Consider the following 10,816-nt stretch of genomic DNA (forward strand, 5'->3'; position numbering starts at 1 on the left):
GTCATTGCCATGCTGATAATGCAGGAGAGCTTATTTCTGGGACGTGTGTGCCCCGCGCATGCCGGCATATTCAGGTGCTTTACTTTGTGATTGGAACATGCAGAGTAAAATATATTTCTTTAAACATATTAATCCAAAATTGACTTCAGGCTTTCCCATGCCCACATAGTAATCTCAAAATATCTAAAATTCAGGATTTTTCAACCTCAGCGCTACTGACATTTTGGATCAAATTAGCTTTAGCTGTGAAGGACTACACTGTGCATTGTAGACTGTTTAGCAACATCCCTAGTCTCTACCCACTAGACACCAGTGACCCTCCTTTCTCTCATTGTAAGTTGTGACACCCAAAAATGTCTCCAGTTATTGCCAGATGGCCTCTGGAAGACAAAATCACTCCCAGTCAAGAATCACTGGTCTAAATCATTAAAAATTGGTTCCTTCCATTCTTTTACTAGGTACAGGACAAGCATTTTCCTTAATTCTTCACAAAAATAACTAAAACTAAGATATAATATATAAAGAAACATCATTGAAAGTTTACATTAAAAAAAAGAAAGTTTAAAGGTATTTTTTAAATGTTTCTCAAGAATACCTTAGGACTGTTATGTGTTGCAGTTCACGGTCCTCTGATTCCTTTACTGAGCGTCATCCTGCCAAAATCCTGTGTTTCTCACATAGCAATTACCTAATTCCCACCACTGACAATGTACTAAATGCATTTGCCCTTACAAACCAGTCTTTCAAATGCTCAAAGACCCACCCTCCCCTCCCATAGCATCCAGAGCTGCCCTTTCTCTTCGGGACAACCAACTGCCATGAGGGAGTAACAGGAATGGCTGCTGAAGGCAGGAGTCCTGGCTGGCAAACCCCAAGCTCACTAACTATGAATTGAGTCCTGAGTTTGGAAATTAGGATATGAGTTGTCTGACTTCCTATAAGCACATGATTTAAGAAAAATATACTATACACTATTTTTTTCACCTTCTACCCACTCAGTTATAGCCTAACTCCATGGACAATAATATCCAAACCAAGAGTCCATCATCCCTCTGTTCTGGATCATCCATTCTTTAGTAATATAATGTGTAGGATATTAATATCCCAGTTCCTTTTTTGAAATAATTTTTAATTCAGCATGAGTGAGTTCAATGTATACTCATCATTTTACATTAAATTGGGGCAAATGAAAAACATCCAAAACTTTGTTTGGTTTGCATATAGCATAGTAAATTCTAAATACATAGAAGGCCAACAAACTATTTTTCTCTCCACAAAAAGCAAAAGAAATTCTGATATATTTGAGTCACAAAGAGCACATGAAACGCTTAGTCTGAAATGGAGGTATTAGCAGTGAGACTTTTCATTCAGAATAAATTTAAGGCTTCAGTATGAAAGATCAAAACTTCTTGCAGTTTAAAAAGGTGTCTTTTAGACCTCTAACTTCTTAAGATTTCAAAAATCTTAGAGGCCAATCTTAGCAAATGTGCCCATTCCATGTGTGTTTCAGAAGGATACAGTTAAGCTTCACTCAAAGTACTTATCAACTATTTGTGCACACTCTGTAGGCAGCAAACAAAACTTTTAGCGTTTCCATTGTTGCACATATACTAGTGTTTTGGAGCAATATAAAACATAAAAAATAAATGCAACCATGAAAAGAAAGACACCGAAAGTTTCAGAATATTGTAATAAAATTGGTTAATCTATTTTTAAAACATAAAATATGAACATCTGCCCATATAATTGGTTGATCAACAACTCTATGTGCAGCTCTATTTGGGTTATTTTTGCCCATATATTTCTAATTATTTACATCTATTGGGATTCTGAATTCTATGCTTTTAATATACTTAGAGTACTTAGAAATAGAACAATATAATTGATGCTGAAATTACTGGAAAAGTAGGACAAATATATCTAATGAATATATATCTTTTATGTCTTTTAAACAGCATTATTTTGTTCATGGCTAAACTTTTTCATTTATAGTGATCCAAAAGTCCCATGTAAATGAGATAAATAAGTAAGTAGGTATGTAGGTAGATAGATGATAGATAGATTTCAAAACTTGATATTCGTCTTTTGAATTACCAGGACACATTTTCCCTTTTGAATTACCAGATACTACTTGCCCTAGGAAAAGGATGTTAAAATACGGAAATGGATCTGACCAATAGCCCCCCCAAAAAAATCACAGACAACAATTTCAGCAGATGATTTTTTTAAAAAAAGATGACCCATTACCAGTATTAAATTCCATGTAAAGAATTTGGAAGTTGTGACTTCCATCTTTTTAATAAGTAAAAATTGAACAAACTGAAAATAAGTGAATGATAGCAATATCATAATGAATAGGGGAGAGGATACCAAAGCCGTAATATTCCTAAAAGAAAACATAGGGAGAAAACCCCTTGACATCCCTCTCAGTGATATTTTTAAAAAGATGTCTCATTGGACAAGGGACGCAAAAGAAAAACTAAACAAATGAGATTACATCAAACTAAAGAGTTTTTTAACAGAAAAGGAAACCATCAACAAAACAAACAGATAACGTATAGAATGGGGAAAATATCCACCAACAATATATTTAATAAGGAGTTAATATCCAAAATTTATAAAGAACTCATCCAACCTAACATTAAAAAAAATATGATTAAAAAATGGGCAGAGGACCTGAATAGACTTTTTGCCAAAGAGGACATACAAATGGCAAGGGATATACTAAAAGATGCTGAACATCACTAATCATCAGGGGAATGCAAATTAAAAACACAATGAGATATCACCTCACACCTGTCAGAAATGGCCATCATCAATAAATCAACAAATGACAAGTGTTGGTGAGGATGTGGAGAAAAGAGAATCCTCATGCACTGTTGGTGGGATGTAAATTAGTGCAGTCGCCATGGAAAACAGTGTGGAACTTCCTTGATAAATTAAAAATATAACTACCATCTGACCCAGCATCTGAAGATATCCAAACCATTCATTCAAAAAGATGTATGCATACCATTGTTCACTGCAACATTATTAATAATAGCCAAGATATGGAAGCAACCTAAGTGTCCACTGATAGATGAATTGATAAATAAAAGGCAGTACATATATGTCATGGAATATTACTCATCCATAAAAAATAAGGGAATCTTATCATTTGCAAAAGCATGGATGGACTTATAATTTATCATATCATGTTAAGTGAAATAAGTCAGACAGTGAAAGACAAATGCCATATGATTTTACTTACATGTGGAATCTAAAAAACAAAATAAATGAACAAATGAAACAGAAACAGATTCATAGAAACAGAGAACATTTTGATTGTTGCCAGATGGGAGGGAGGTTGGGTGAAAAAAGGGAAGGGATTAAAACGGACAGATAGCCAGTTATAGAAATAGTCATGGGGATGTAAATTACTGCATAGGGAATATATTCAATAATATTGTAATAACTGTGTATGATGTCAGGTGGGTATTAGAATCATTAGGGTGATCATTTCATAAGCTATATAAATGTCTAATCACTAAGTTGTACACCTGAAACTAATATAATATTGTATGTTAACTGTAATTGAAAAACAGCCCTAGCCAGCTTGGCTTAGTGGAGAGTGTCAGCCTGCGGACTAAAGGGTCCCAGGTTTGATTCCAGTCAAGGTTTCAGGCTTGATCCCCAGTAGGGGCCATGCAGGAGGCAGCCAATCAATGATTCTCTCTCATCACTGATGTCTCTATCTCTCTCCCTCTCCCTTCCTCTCTCTGAAATCAATAAAAATATATTTTAAAATATACATACATATATATATGTATATATTCAGAGGAAATAAAATAAGAATAATACAAAATATAGTACTCAATTAAAATGAGTGAATGCATAAAAAAGGAAAATTAAAAAAACAAATACAATAATTTGATACAGTTTCAAATGTAAGGTATATTATCTAACTATTATCAATAATCACTTTAAATGTGAATGATCTAAATACACCAATTAAAAGACAGAGATTGTCAAAGTGCTTAAAAATAAAAAAAAATTTTTAAAAAGCTTCCAATTATATGCTATGTACAAGAAACCTACTTTAAATATAAAGATGTAGATAGGTTAAAAGTAATGGGATAGAGAAAGTATAACATGGTAACATTAAATAAAAAAGAAAGCTGGAATAATGATAATTATAGATGAAGCATACTTCAAAAAATGTTATCAGGGATAGAGTGGAAATGCACGTGATAAAGGGGTCAATTATCTACAAAAAGATAACAATCCTTAATGTGTATGCACCTAACAGTACAACATCAAAATATCTCAGGCAAAAACTGATAGAACTGCAATGAGAATAGATAAATCCACTATTACTGTTTATGACTTCAACTCCTTTTTTATTTTCGAGAAATTGATATATTAAGCAGGCATAAAGTCAGTCAGGACATAATTGACTTGAACAGCACTATCAATTAATTTTATCTAATTGACATTCATAAGATAGTCAATCCAACAATAGCAGAATACATATTTATCTCACATTGAACATTCACCAACATTTTGGAGCATAAAGCACACCTTAACAAATTTAAAATAATAGAAATTATACAGAATATATTCATAGATCACCATGGAATTTTACTAAAATTAGGAAAGATTGCTGAAAAATTCAAAACATTTGTAGATTAAATAGAATACTTCTAAAAATGCATAGTCAAAGAAGAAGAGTCAAGAGAAAAATTTTAAAAATTGAACTAAATACAACATCAAAATTTATGGGATACAAAAAGTAGTGCTTAGAGGGAAATTTATAGCATCAAGTGCGTATGTTAGAGAAGAATGATCTAAAATTGATAATCTAAATTTCCATCTCGTAAAACTAGAGAAAGAAGAGTAATTAAACACAAAGCTGGCAAAATAAAAGAAATACTAAAAATTTAGAACACAAGTAAATAAAATAAAAACAGAAAATAATAAAGAATATCAACAAAATCAAAAGATTGTTATTTCAAATTATCAATAAAAATGCTCAATCTCTATTCAGGCTAACCAAGAGAAAAAAAGAGAAGACATGAAGTTATCAATATCAGAAACGAAAAAGGGTTCATCACCTCTCATCACATTAACACTAAAAGAATAATAAAGAAAAACAGTAAACAATACTATAGCCACAAATTTTATAACATAGATGCCATGAACCAATTCCTTGAAGGATACAGTCTACCAAAACTCATACAAAGAAAAATAGATAACATGAATGAAGGTATATCAGTTTTAAAAATTGAACCAATAATTAATAGTCTTCCAAGAAAGGGTAAAGACTAGATAGTTTCTCTTGTAAATTCTATCAAATATTTGAAGAAATGATGCCAATTCTCCACATTCTCTTCCAGGAAACAGAAGCAGAAGGAATGCTTTCTATCTCTTTCTATGAGTTACTTTACTCGAGCCACGTTGGCCTATGGTTTTACTTAAATAAACTGGGTACATTTAAACCTCAGGACCTTCACACTTCCTGTCCCTTCTTCCTGGATACTCTTCCTCAAAATGCCCATATGGTCTATATTTTTACCCCTTTCAAATTTGTGTTCCATGGGATCTGACTTCTATTTAAAATAGTAACACCCTTGTACCTTCTACATCACTAATTACTCTCTTTCTCTGCTTATTTCTTTTCCTAAGCACTTAGCTCTATCTGACATATTATATATTTGATTAATCATTTTCTGTCTCCTCTCATGGATAACTCTGTAAGAATGTGATTTCTTACATATTTTTCCACTGTTCCATCTTCATAAGAATAGCACCTAATCACAGTGGTTGCTCATTATATTACCATAATTGCTGCGTAAATAAATAGATAAATGAAGCAAAAGAAAATCTGACTTTTTCCTAAATCTGGCTTACGTTAAAAAGAGATATAAATGACTCCTTTTCTCTAAAAGGGAAGACAACAAACCCTATAACAGAATTGATTCCAAATTTTCTCCTGGATGAATTGGTGATATGGGTATACATATATCTTTGGGTGAAAAGGGGGCAGTTCGTCATACTACTAAGATCTTTCTTATTTTATAAAAATTTTAATACTTTTTAAATTTAAATCATCCATGTGCCATTTGATTGTATTTTTTATATCACATATTATCATCTTGTGATTATATTGCCGTTTAAATTCCAGTGTGTTAATAAATGTGATATTATATATAAATGCTTAGCACAGTGCCAGGCACATAGTAATTTCTCAGTAAATGTTAGCTCTGACAAGTTTGTCCTCCAGGAACATGTGCCTGCTATTTGTGAAAATAGTCACCAAGTGACCCTCTGGTTCACTTGGGGTGAACACCGATCCTGAGTTCTGGTTCTAGAAAGTTAAGAAATTCTGGCTATCATCTTTTGCTAACCAAGCTCTTTACTATCAAACACTAGACATCAAAATGGACATAACTAATTGTTTATGTGTACTTAAACAGAAATCCATGGCCATCATAACCATATCAAATGGGTACACAAAAATCCTACACTGTTCAATAATAAAGTACTGTTCAATATTTTAAATGTTATTTAAAATTTAACTCAGTGAACTTTTCTAATTCTGCAAGCCAAATATCTAGAAATCATACTTGACACCTGTACCTCTCTTAGTCACTAGAGAGATTTTTGTCACCAAATTCCAGTTTCCTAAATAGTTCTCAACCCCATCCATTTCTCTCCCCACTGTGTTGTTCTCACCATAACAAATTAACATCAACTCTTCCCTAGACTAAATCTGACCATAAAACTGATGAAAAGCCTTCAGCTAAATGTCATTGTCCTTACAATAAAGACAAAAATCTCTAACGGGCAATCAAGTCCTTCCCCAGCTCTCAGTGTCCAGGCCGCTGGCATGCTGTGCCCTGCTCCCTTCTTGTACCCTAATTCTCTGACAGACTGTTTTCTCTCCCTAAAATGTCTCACATTCAAACACATCCACTCTTTTCACCTGTTAACATCCTTTGTAAACAATAAATGGTCAAATAGAAAAGCAAATTTTGCTTCTTGAAAGAAACCTCCCCAATCTTGGTTGGCTTTAGATTGTATTGCCATTTGCTTATCATAAAACTATATCCCATTTCTTCATTTATATAGTATAATAGTTTATAGTTTATAGTTTTAATCAATTTTGCCAGTGTTTAATCACAGTCTTTCTCTTTCAGCAATCTATAAATTCCTTAAGAACAGACATTATAGCTGAGTTTGCTGTCATTATATCCCTAGCCTCTGCTTGATGTCTAAGCATTTGAGGCATTTAATATACACTGAGTGGTCAGATTATTATGGCCTCTGAACACATAATAATCTGGCCACTCAGTGTATATCCTATATAATAAAAGACTAATTGTGTAATCTAGAATTAGGAGGCAAATTGTCCCCTCAACCAGGAGTTCGACCAGCAGGCAGGCCGGCCAACTGCCCATGTCCCCTCCCCCTGGCCAGGTTGGCCTGACCCACCCATGCACGAATTCATACACTGGGCCTCTAATATATATATATATATATATATATATATATATATATATATATATTCAGAGATCATAATAATCTGGCCACTCAGTGTATATGCTGAGTGAATGAATGAAGGAAACTTCTGTTGTCATTAATATGACTCAATTGCAACAATTCCCAGTCTCTCTCTGCCGCACATTTCCAGCTCCTGGAAGATAAAGTCTGACGACTGCTGCTTGAATTATATACAAACCCTGGATCACCAAACTGTGGTCAGAGATTCAGGGTCAAGAATGGATATGTGATCACTGATGGCTCATATATTTTTCACAGGAAAGAGAGTACTTTGAGCCAGCAGCTTACCTAAGAAGTATCTATTACACACTCCGGTCACTAGATTGTTACAGGAGTATATTAGCTGTCATAGCATGGTGTTCTGCACAGTGTGGAGTGTACGTCATGGCATGGTGTTCTGCACAGTGTGGAGTGTACATCATGGCATGGTGTTATGCACAGTGTGGAGTATATGTCATGGCATGGTGTTCTGCATGTTATGGAGTGTATGTCATGGCATGGTGTTCTGCATGGTGTGGAGTGTATGTCATGGCATGGTGTTCTGCATGGTGTGGAGTGTATGTCATGGCATGGTGTTCTGCACGGTTTGAAGTGTGTGTCATAGCATGGTGTTGTGCCCAGTGCGGAGTGTATGTTTGACATTTCAGAGACCTGCTTTTATTTTCAGTCACCTTTTCAAGTGTTTCACACACAGAGATTATAAGCCTGCCCTCAGATATTTCAACATAGATTTTGTCACCTATAACTTATTTTAAGATTAAAATATCTGACAGGCAAATGACTTACAGAATGTATTCATAATAATATCTGGCATATATTATAAAATGCAGACCATTAATTAAGTATCATACATTGAAAACTAATCACCCACAAAGCACTGACTTAATAATAGTAGATAAGTAAGGTCCAACCTCAGGAGTTTATAGCCAGGGTGGCAGACTGTATGCAATGAGGCGCAATGACAAGTTTTATGAGAGCTATACAGCAAATGCCCAGGTACAAGGTGGAGAAAATGCCATCAAGCATGGGCAAGCAGATTTTGCAAGGACATCTGTGTATACATGAAACATTCTCCCACATATGTTGCTCTTGGGTGTTTTCTTACTTCACAGAATAAGTGTGGAGATATTTCTCCTTTTCTTCTTTTTATTATTTTTTAATTTTTTAAAATTTTATTTTATTGCTTAAAGTGTTACATAGAATAGTACATATGTCTCCTTTTTTTCCCCATTGACCTTCCCCCAGCCTCCCCAACCCCCCAGTATCTTGCATCCATTGGTTATGCTTATATGCATGCATACAAGTCCTTCGATTGATCTCTTACCTCCCCCACCCCAATCCTCCCCAGCCTTCCCGCTGTAGTTTGACAGTCTGTTCGATGCTGCTCTGCCTCTGTATCTATTTTTGTTCATCAGTTTATAATGTTCTTTATTATCCATAAGTGAGTGTTCTCCTTTTCACTTGAAGAGCCTTCTGTAGGGCCATCAAATCCATACGTGCTGGGTGTCTTTTGGTCATGGAATACCGAGACTCCCATGAACGTCTCTCTCTCCCTTACAAAAACCCATTTTCCTACTGTTTAAAGGTGAAAGATTTTTCCTGCTCACTTAAATCGTGTAATCTAGAATTAGGAGGCAGATCCTGACAGGTGGGGAATACACTATCTATGTTTCATGACCTTCAGGTAACTCCTCTCTTTCAAACTCCTTGATTCCCGAGACGCCACATTGAAATGGAATTTTTCCTCTAAGTGACTAATATTCTAATTTTCTCACTTTGGAAGTATCGAGCTAACAAAACAGTTCAAATACCAACTTAAAAGCAATTGAAAATCATGGAATTGAGGAAGAATGTGAATTTCATCATGGATTCATTCCAAATCAGTAAATTGGGCATAGTTTATTTTATACATTTATCGAATTTCAAGAGTTAGATCATGTATACATTCTCTTTTCTTTCAAAACCGATGGCTCAGATGCAAACCTTAGAAAAGCTGTAGCTAACTTCACTGAAGGAGTACCCACAACTTCTGAACAAAGGGTTTTCTTCCTATCTCTTCGTTCCCCCACATGCTCTGAGTTATTTTAAATCATTTGAGAATCAATTATAAACATAACTACTTCTGAGAAGCTAATACTGTTTTGTACCCATCCTCAAGAAAATTCTAATTTTTTTATCTGTACTTCTCCATGTTTCTATTATTATTATTATTATTATTATTATTATTATTATTATTAGAAGTAGTAGTAGTAGTAGTAGTAGTAGTAGTAGTAGGTTAAACACTGTTTAGTAAGCTTTTTTTCAGGCAAGCAATTCATTTTATAATAAATTTGTTTTGCTTTCCTTTGTTAATCCATCACCCAAGAGTAGGAAAGATAAAGTGTATTTTCCTTCAAAATTTTGCTAACCATAGAAATACACTAACTTTGAACTGTAAAAAGAGAACTCCCATCTTGTAGAATATGATATTAAAATGGATGTGAAGAGCATGTAGTAAAAATCAGGCTCTAATAAATGAACATGCCATCCTCACATGATAAAAGCACATGCCGGCCGTAGCTCAGATCTCTGGCTGATGCACACACATGTTCAGGGCAAACACTCAAATTTGCATTCACTTCTACTGCACCATCGATCTGGCTTCTGCAAATGCTTGCCTTACAAAGCAACTTACCCATAATCAGAATCAGCAAAAAGAACTAAATGAACCACAGTTATGTATCCTTAGAAGAAAAAAGATATAATTAAAACAATGAAGTGAACTAACATGTATACATAGAAAGACCCAGAATAGCACATAAGACAAACTCCAAATACACAAGAGACACCACTAATTGGAGCAAAGGAGATGTTCTGACAACTACAACTGTTACTAAAATAGATACCATGACAAATAAAAATAGCAAGAACAAGCCCTAAAAAGGAATTAAGACACAGCATAGGAAACTAATGACTGAGGATGAAGACAAACGTGGTGACAATGGCAGGTAGTGTGACAAATGAAATGCTTGGATAAGCAAAATTCTGGAAAGCAGGCAGCTGAAAGGCCCAAGACCAAGACTGAGACGAATCTGTCAGCAATACGGATAGCATCACACTGTGCCAGAAGACAGTGCTAAATTATAATTGTTAATGATAGATGGACTCAGGAAAGCCACCAGCAGAACAAAAGAAACCGGAAAACACCCTTTCTGCAGTGTCTGATGTAGGTCCTCATGTTAAGGAAGATACACACTGGTCCCCCTTTATCTGAGGGGGATTTATTCCAATACCC

This window comes from Plecotus auritus (assembly GCF_963455305.1).
Source record: "Plecotus auritus genome assembly, chromosome: 5".
Classification (NCBI taxonomy): Eukaryota; Metazoa; Chordata; class Mammalia; order Chiroptera; family Vespertilionidae; genus Plecotus; species Plecotus auritus.